The sequence below is a fragment of the Drosophila montana genome, unplaced genomic scaffold, assembly GCF_035044405.1.
Source record: "Drosophila montana isolate Dmon_TW-CO22-7 unplaced genomic scaffold, ASM3504440v1 contig_3733_1, whole genome shotgun sequence".
NCBI lineage: Eukaryota > Metazoa > Arthropoda > Insecta > Diptera > Drosophilidae > Drosophila > Drosophila montana.
In genome coordinates, this window is record NW_026998620.1 from 659091 (window position 1) to 668230 (window position 9140).

Sequence of the window (9140 nt, forward strand, 5' to 3'; positions counted from 1 at the left end):
AGCCAAACACACACACACACACAGCCTAACATTCTACACTGAGCGAAACAAATGTCAACGAAACAATCGATCCAAACTAAACTGCTTAATATGTTTCTAGTGAATTGCACACTAAAACAAAAATGGTAATTGATAGAATTTTTTGAAATAATTTTTAAAATATTTTTTTTAAGCAACAAAGTATCTAAAAACTTTGCTATTTTAGTTGCCAGAAACTCGAAAAGCGTATTACAATCAACTTTAATTGTAATTAGTTCTGGCTACACACTGTTTTCAAACTGAACCGTTTCGAAAACAGAGTTGCATTTTCTTATTTATCGAACCCTAATGACTAGAATCTGATTATTAGAAAGGGAAAGACTAGCCGCAAATTAAAAAAAGCATATATAAATATTTAAGCAAAAATATATTGGAATTAAATTAATAAATATGATGGTGTACAATAATAATAAACTATACATACATAATGTGGCTTATGGAAAAAAGTGTTGCAAAATGAATTTATTTCTGTATGCAAATTTAGCTTGAGTGGAGACTTACTCCTGCTGCTGCACCGATCTGATCTCTATATCATACAGCTAGATGATATCATATAAGAACAACTTTTTATTTGCTTCTCAACAAATGTTTAATAAAAGCTGTAATTTATAGCATCGCCTTCGGCTAAAATATAAGCTAAATATTATCAACATGGGATTATTATAATCATATAAGTTACATACTTGTAACTATACATTCTTTATTAATCATTCGCTTGGAAGAGATGAGAAACATATTTAATTAGTTAGCTATATATTTTGTTTCCCGTACTACTTAAGCAACACACAAGCCGCACCAAATTACCTAGGCATACATTTATGCCCATATATATATTTTTCTCTCAGTGCACGCATCTACATACAAGTTCATAGACACACGCACACACACACATTCAGACACAAAAGGACTTCTTTGCCAGTCACGACGCATCTCGCCATCGACGTTGTTCGTAGGCCTTGTAGCCAACTAATTGGATTTCATTTGAACAGCAGCAACAACAACAACAACAACAACAACAAGCAGCAGCAACATGCAACAATTGCCATAATAAAACAGCAGCAAGAACGGAAAATGGTCTCGACTTGGGCAATTGCAATGCAATTTTAATGCAAAATGCGAGGCGGGCCGCATTTTTATTGCATTTTTACTTTTATTTCAGTTAATAGCAGGCACAACAACAACAACAACAACAATGTGCAAGTGGTGCTTGATATGAATACAAAATGAGGCCAAGATGCCACCACAATGCAGGGGGTAGGGGATGGGGGGTGGGGGGGGGTGTGGGTTGGCAGAGCTAAAATTAGTATGCAGCAGCTGGCTGCAGTCAACAGCAGCAGCAGAGGCAGCAACTGCCTCGAGTCTTGGCCCAGGACTTGCCACTTGACTTTATTGGCAACTTCATGGAATATTCAGCAGCCAAGTTCTGCGCAAGTGTCCTGCCCCTGCCACGCCCCGTTCCGCAACGAACTGCAGCTTCATTTGATATGCATTTTTATTTGGCTCATATACAAATGCTAGCCGGGCAATCAGTTGAGAGGGGCCGGAGAGGGGGGCGTGGCAATGGGGGGGTCGCCGCGCAAATGTCACTTCAATTGCCAATACTGATTATGGCCGTCTCTGTCCGTCGCGGCGGGAACTTTATGTGCGGCCAGCGGGTCGCTATTATTGGTGACAGTTTTAGCTTTATGCGAATGTCTTTCAAATGCCCACGAGTCGACTCAGTCGGAAGAGAGAGGGAGGGAGAGAGAAAGCGAGAGACGGTGAGAGACTGTCACAGCTGCAGAAATAGTGACAGTGAGAGAGAGAGAGAGAGGTTGTGTGTGTATTTATATGCCCATGGGTATAGAGGGCATAATGTCTTTGTGCAAACTTATATAATGGACAGCAGGAAGTATCTCCGACTCCGATAAAGTATATATAGTCATGCCCAACTACAAAAGGATGATACTTAAAATTTGCGATATATATTCTCATATGCAATAGATGACAACATATTAATAATATCGATATATATCGATCTTAAAACAACGTATCTCCGACTCCATAAAGTATATTGTCATGCCCAAATGTAAAAGTCGTCCATCTGGGAAACTGCAAAAGGAAAATAAAATCGATGAAATCGAAATCATAATATCGATATATATCGATCTTAAATCAAAGTATCTCCGACTCCATAATATAGTCATGCCCAAATGTACAACACGTCCATCTGGGAAACTACAAAAGGAAAATACTTGAAATTCGAGATATATATATTCTCCTAAGCCATTTGCTGAACGAGTTTTCCATTTATCTTATCGATAGCTGCCCAAATGTTCATAATATCGATAAATATCGATTATAATACAAAGTATCTCCGACTCCATCAAGTATATATAATCATGCCCAAACATAAAAGTCGTCTATCTTAGAAACTACAAAAGGAGAATAAAATCGATAAAATCGAAATCGTAATATCGATATATATATCGATTCTAAAACAAAGTATCTCCATAAAGTATATATAGTCATGCCCAACTGTAAAACACGTCCATTTGGGAAATTACAAAATGAAAATACTTGAAATTTGAAATATATATTCTCCTCTTTAGTTTACCTCTTTTCTTATCGAAAGCTGCCCACATTTGCATAATATCGATAAATATCGATTTTAAAACCAATTATTTTAAATATAACTCGGATATTAGATGAGCTAGCTATGTTCTTGCACATAAAATAATTATTCATGACTTTTGGGATACCTGCCCCTAATTTTCCAAAAATGCAATAGATCCCATTCTTGATCCACATATTTGTTTGCAATATTGTCGACTTGAAAGTTGCATAAAGATCAGGTAATAAACAAAGAAGTTTTTAAGGAACACAATACCTCAAATAAAGGCTAAGTATGAGGGAAACAAAAATTGTGTGTGTTTTTTTGAACTTATGCATAAAAGAGCTAGGGTATCTCCTAGTCGGCCACTCTCGAATAGAGCACTTTTGCTCGTTTCTCGTTGCCATTTGTGTGATTTCCCTCAACACGTGAGGCACTTTCTGTGCTTCCTTCCCCCCCGGCCATTGTGATTGCCTTTCGAAATTCTCTTCGCCTGTCCGCACTTGACTTCGATTTCCGGAGGGGGGCGAGATGTTGGGCCAAGTGTTGGGTCTATGCGTGATTTTGTTAGTGAATTGACCACACAATTTGCTAAGCGATAAATTAGCACATTAATTATTTAATCGTGCTTGTGTGTGTGTGGGCGTAAAAGTTGTAAAAGCTGCGAAAGTCCGACTTTTTGAGCATCGATGCGTTTTCCAGCACTGATTTGGGGCTAAGAAGGGGGTAAGAAAGGAGCCCAGTCAGCAGCTGAGATTATTGACTTTGAATTGGAGAATGTCAAGGGGAGAGTACGAAGAATAAACACATTCTAAATTCTATGACTGACATAGAATCTATGAGGTTTCTTTTGGAATGCTGTCATTACAGATGTTTAAAACAAAGCACAAATGGACGAACTAACAAGCTAAATTATTCAACACATAAACTTTAGTATAAACTCGGGACAAAATAAGGGTTACCGAAAGGCAAACAGATGAATTGGGATTTAGTTTGAAAATTAGTATAAATTAGTTTAGTATATAGTAGCCTGATCTTACGACTCAGCCTGTCAATCAATTAATGAGTCAGTTACATTTCTTACATTTACAAACTTTACATTCTGCGATTCCTTTAGCAAGTGTCAGTTGTCGGAATGTCAAAAGTACCGCTTCTTTCAAATAATACGACCTCGAAGTAGGGGCTCCATTTAATGGGCTCTTTGCGGGAATTGGCCATCTTTGAATGTTAAAGTCAGTGGGATTAGTAAAATGTAGAAAATGTCACATATTTGGCAAATGTACTTATACTTTACACATTAGAAAAAAAAAGTCCAAAAAATGTAAGAAATTTGGACAGTGGAATTAGGCTATTACCCGTGCTGAAAATCAGCATTTTTTGCAAATGAGAAAAATGTGGCGAAGACAACAAAGGACAAAGGCAACATATTTTACATTCGCAAAAAAAATGTAAGAAATGTTGATAGTGGAATTAGGCTATAATATTGCACTCTCTACAAACAAGTATAATACTGGGCACATTTAAAACATGCCCTTTAACCCCATTTGGAATTGAAGAACGTGTTTAAATGCTGGAAAGAAGTGGGGCAAATACTTTTGATGAGCATTGTAATAATCGTGGCATACGAGAGTGTTCTTAATTAATTTCGCACTCACTCTCCGCCGGCGCCACTGATTTTTATGTAGCCGCACTCACACTCAGTTACGCACACACACACACACACTCGCACACACACACACACACACACACGCATATTATATGCGGTATATGGGCATTTTTAATAAGTAACCAATTTTTTTGCACGCATTTTCCCGCCGCACCTTATACGTTTTTGTGGCACCCTTCGTGGCTGCTTCAAGTCGTAAGCCTCTATTTGGACCCGCCCCTCTCCTCCCCCCTCCACCCACGCGACTGGAGTCCTGCGTCCTGCCCCTAGCCTTAGCATATGCCCTTCGACAATTTGGTGCGCGCCATTTTGGTCGTTTTATAAATTAAATATGCTCCTCGCGCAATTTCAGCCTGCGATTGTTTCAATACCCTGTAGTTTATAACTGTAGAGGGAGTGCTGTTCATGCACTTCAATAAACATTTCGAAATATTTCCTTTTTGATTTGCTTGTTAAAAAATGTTATGGAGATTGCTTGAAGCATCCAGAAATAGAATTTTTGAAACACATGACATTTACGATATTAATTGACTAAAATATTGCTTAAAATTTATTTTTTAGCTTTTAAGAAATTCAAATTTAATGCAAATTAAAACTAATAATAATTATTAATTAATTATTAAACTTTTAAAAATATTGATGGAGTAAAATATTGCTTAAAATTTATTTTTTCGTTTTTGAGAAATTTTATTTATTTAAAATTATATCTACTTGAGAAGTTCCAATAATTATTAAAATTTAAAAAATATATTTTTTCAACATTTTTTCTTAAATGTAAGAATTCAAATGAAAAAAATATTCAGATTCAACTGAGAAAATGCTTAATTTTATGGCGATATCCTCCATTTTAGGCAAATATTTATTTGAATATATACCTCACGTATTACAGGGTATTTCGCAGCCCAAACACAACGTTCTTCGTTGGCTGCTTTGCCATTGTTGTTGTTATTTGGCCACCGCAAACGCAACTTTGGCACAGTTTTTGGGCCGGGTTAAATGGAATACAATGGGGTTGTTAGGGTTTGCTGAGGGTGGGGCTGGGGAGGGGGTTGGGTAAGGGAATGGGGTTGGGGTGTGGGGTATGCCCGAATGTGCGACACGCTGTTAAGCAGTTCATTTGTAGGCAATTTTCGTATGATTACAAACAATTTTCGTTGCGAGTGCGTGCGATTAGCTGCAATATTTATGGATCCTACTTAGCCATGATTTTTATTGCCTCATCTGAGAGAGGGAGAGGGAGAGAGGGGGAGGGAGAGACTTGCTGTACGAGCATGATGTGCGGCTCATAAATATATTTCAAAATTCTGGTTTGAGTTGAAACATCTAAATTTTTTTGGCGCATTTCACCAATTCGTATAACAACTTTGTTAGCTCGCGTGTTTGTCAAAGGGGTTTCCAGTATTTTATTTTATTGCCAGCGCGCGCGTAAAACTAATTAAATCAGTTGGGCTCGTAAAAACGGAGATCTACAGCTTTCATTCATTTCACGCCCACAAAGACTGTCAAATATTTACCTTAAATATTTGGGCAAGTAAATTATAACATAAAAAGCTAATCAAAATAGCGGAAAGAAACGTTAGTTGAGCCACTCGAAAAACTTATTTTCCGAAATATGTTTGTCAAATGGATTTTCGAGCTCAGGCAAACTGGCTAAAACAAAATGCATTATAATCGCGCAGATACGGCAAGAAATCATCTACATAAAACGACACCTCTTTGAGCCAGAGCTGAGAGTTTAGTTTGGGCGTGTGAGCCTCTTATCTCAACTAGCCAAGTTAATTGCTTAATCTATTGAGGAAGGCAGCTACGAACCTTTAGCCCAGTGCATTAGAGGGCTGTGCTGCCAATTTAGCGGTTTTCGAGCTAAATTGGTTTGCAGAGGGGAGTTTTAATTGAGTAAGAGCTACATTTATTTTATAGCTAAGCAATACTGGGGGATTTGTTTAAATAGGATATTTATTTAATAATTAATTTATTTATTTTTGTATTTTTTAATTTAAGATTTAACATTTTTTCGGCTTTTATAGTATCTCCATAAGAAGCAAAAACAACCCTGCTTATCGTCTATCGATAGCAGAATTTTGGGCTTTTGTCATCACTAGCTTAACAGCTAAGTTAACTAATTCAGCTGTTTTCTAGCTAAATTGGTTTGCAGAGGTCGCTTAGAGGTGTCGTCAGCTGGATAAAGTTTTTAGATATTCCCAATACTGGGGGAATTTTTTTACCAAATGTATTTGAGCTTCTTTTGTGTATCGTCTATCGATGGACGATTTAGGATTTAGTTTAATTTACTTTACGTTAGTTAATTCAGCTATTTTCTAGCTAAATAAGCTTGTAGAGGTTGTCAACCGGATAACCGGATTTTTATTATTATTTGAGCTTTTAGCTAATTCAGCTGTTTTCTAGCTAAAATTGTTTTAGAGAGGTCGTCAGCCGAAGAAAATTGCCTGCAGCTCTAGTTATATTTAAATTTATGAAGCCATTTTCAAGTATTTGCTAACCAAAAAGTGGGAATTATTTGATCGCGTTTATTTGACACGATATGAGCGATAAGTGATATTCGTTGATTCTTTGATTTTCGATTTTTCTGCTCATATAATATCTCAATGAGCAGCAAAAGCAACCCTGCTTATCGTCTATCGATAGCGATATTCTGCTTCTTTCTCTTCACTAAGTTAGCTGTTTCAGCTATTTACAACACTGGCTAATTCTATTGCGTTCTCAGTTGGCAGCACTGATTAGAGGTTGTGATGCGACATGCTTGGGTCATATTATGGTCGAGCGCATCTTTTACCTGGGCTCGTGGCATGAGTCATCCACCTTGGTCACATTTCGGAGCGCCATTTGCTTATCGGGCCGAGAAATGCGTGTCTCCTGGCGGCGGTGGCTTCAATAATTTTATAGCCCACGTTGCGGCAACAAAAACTCGCTGCAATCAATTAGCATTGTGACCTGTTTTTACTGCACCCCCCTCCTCTCCTCTCCCCTCCCCTGCCCTTCCTCGCTCTCCTGTCTCTCTCTGGCCGCCGCTTATCAGTTTGACGCGCTTGTTAATGAACGAGCGAGGCTCTGCGAGCAGGGCTAAGAGGGGACAGGGGGGAGAAGGGGGAGGAGGGGGATTCCCTCTCATATTTTGATGCATCGATCTGAGGCCGAGTTTTTGTTGTTGTTTTTGTTGGGGCCGTTGCTTAAAAGCTTTTTGCTTAATACGCATTTTAAATGCTAATTAAATTGTATTTAAGTATTTGTATTTTTTTTTTTTTTGCAGCTCGAAATATTCAATTCGCATTTGCATATGCAATGTGCACTAAAAATTTGTCAGAATCGCAACGAATTGTTAATGCGAAAGAAATATTATAAATGACTTTTACACTGCGCAGCGCGCGCAATCATTTTTCAAGCGCCGGATTTTCCGGAATTCCGTGTTACAAATGAATATTTTCATTTTTTCTGGCCGCCTTTTCCCAAAACAATTAAAAATGCCTGCGGGTGGGGCGGGAATGTATCTGTATCTGTATTCGAGTCTGTATCTGTATCTGAGTCGAAGTCGGAGTCTGAGTCTGTGTCGTTCATCATCCGAAATGCATTTTAGCTGAAATTAAAAAATCCTGTGTCCTGTGTTCATTAATTTCAAATGTCCTTAATGCCGTTCCCCAGCCAGCTCCTGTTGCAGTTGTTCTTTTCCGGCCAAAACAGCCAGGAACAGGCCAAGGGACAGGCACTAACTCAAACTGCCTTCGGCTGACTGACATCTGGAGCTGCTCTGCTCTGCTCCACTCAGCCTGGCTGGCCCAAATCCCAGGCCTGGGCCAAACGGAGTCTCTTTACAGCCACAACAAGTGAAGGAACAGCAACAGGATCCACTTCAAGGACAATTTTTCACGTCCTGCTTTATTTTAAAAGGGTTTCGCACTCAGTAAAAAAATGCCTCGAATTATTCGCTGAGAGATTTTTAAATTAAGTGTTATTATTACTTTGTTTTGGAAATTGTACTTTTAATGTGAGAGAAAGAACGAAAACAAGCAAGAGTGCGCTAGTCGGGTGTGATCGACTAGGAGATACCCTGAACCTGCTTCTTTGCAGAATCTACAATCTGGAAGCTTCGGCTTAGATAAAAGTACACAAACAGCTGTGCTTCTTCTTCCCTTAAGCTACACTATGGCAAATGTTTTCCTGATTAACTTCGGTATTCGTAGTCCGATTATGATCAGAGTAATGTCTGATATTCTCTCCATGATGGTCCAAAGCTGCTCGCTCCCTTATTTTTGGACTCCTTATCTCTTTGCTAACTTGGTTAGTTATTGGGTGAATCGAAAAAATCAGAAGATATAGACGGAAAACATTTTTATAAAGCTTTCTTAATGGAGTTCTCTCGCAAGGCTTCCATGACTAATGGAGAGACAAAGAGCTATATCGTCTTTAAAGTGTTCCCAGTCATTGTAAAGATATGCAAAGATTAAGTCAAACTTCTTATTCATCAAGAGCTAAGTTAGCGGGAGTTATAAATGCCAACTGCCTGATATGCTTCCTTGTATTGACAGCAAGATGAATAATTTTGAAGTCCTTATCAGGCAAGGATTCGTAAGAATTGACTAAAATCACGAATGGGATGTTGACTCATTTCGATCAAGTTGTGAAAGTTGGCGGCAAGGATCGCTAGGCCAGGACCAGGCATCTATCCCGTGCCTAGAAACATAGCCTAGAAAGGCCACCAGCAATAGCAGAGTTATTGTTACCAAGACTTTGGAAACTATTGTCGTATTTATGGGTACTTTCTCTACCTGGGCTCATCTACTTCGGAGGTCATTTCCCAGATAAGTCGAGTCGAGGGCAGTTTTTAAT